This window comes from Tigriopus californicus, chromosome 6 (genome assembly GCF_007210705.1).
Source record: "Tigriopus californicus strain San Diego chromosome 6, Tcal_SD_v2.1, whole genome shotgun sequence".
Lineage (NCBI taxonomy): Eukaryota > Metazoa > Arthropoda > Copepoda > Harpacticoida > Harpacticidae > Tigriopus > Tigriopus californicus.
In genome coordinates this window covers 257842-258857 of record NC_081445.1, presented here as the reverse complement: position 1 = coordinate 258857, position 1016 = coordinate 257842, and positions in this window count along the sequence as shown.

Below are 1016 nucleotides of genomic sequence, written 5' to 3'. Positions count from 1 at the left end.
AAGTGCTACTAAGATTGTACTTCCACCAACCCGAATCAACCGAGTTTTGCAACTCTATCGTAGTATGGTGATACTACTTTGTCATCGAACAACTACCTAGAACTGAACTCTGGCACTTTTTCCCCCTCAATTAATCGACCCAACCGATCCAAACAGGTCTATGTCATAACTAGAGAAGAGCGAGTCCATGTCGAGCTCCAAGGCCCAGTTTGGCTGGGTTCCATCGATATCATGGAATCTGGTCGTGGTTGAGGTGTGCGTACGTACGTATGTACTCTTGATTGTCCAACGGTGATTCCCCTCGTTGGATTCCCTCCCTCATTCTTGAACGGGGTTTTCCGTCCTCTCCATGACTTGTGTGTACGTATATCCGCAGACTCGACCATGGAAACACCCAATGGTTTCCCTTGTGGCTACAGAACGTCTTCTTGGCTTTGTTACTACGGTCAATTCCTCGAGATCGCTCTGGATGAATCGGTTCACTTCCATTCGAAACCAGTTATTGCCGGTTCAATTCGGTCACTTTGCTTTTGAGACGAGGTTAGGTAGATCCGAGTCGAATTGACTGACGAACGGACTCATTTATCGGCTGTCAATAATCAGACCTTCTCATTCACGTAGACACCTCCTCTCCCCTGGATTCTCTTCCTAGGTTCTCATGGCAATGGGAAAGAACAATTCGCCATTGAAAAAGGGACTTAATTACCTACATTCTCAACTATGGACAACCGGCGGTTCCTCTGAGGGTTTTCCTCCCTTCCCATGGCATGGCTTGAAAATCTAGTGTCTCTGATTTACATATTATAGTGCTTAGACTATTACATTTTGACGGACGAACGGACGGATGGATGGACGGACAGATACCAGACTTCAAAGGATGTCAAAGCCAAACGTGTACCCTACACTCAGTCCCGGAGTACATTTTCATTAGCATGATTCCGGAGCATGACTTTGACCCAATGCGGTTCGAGTGGCTTGAAGTAGCAGGTGGTCTACGTAAGAAGAGGAAATGGAGA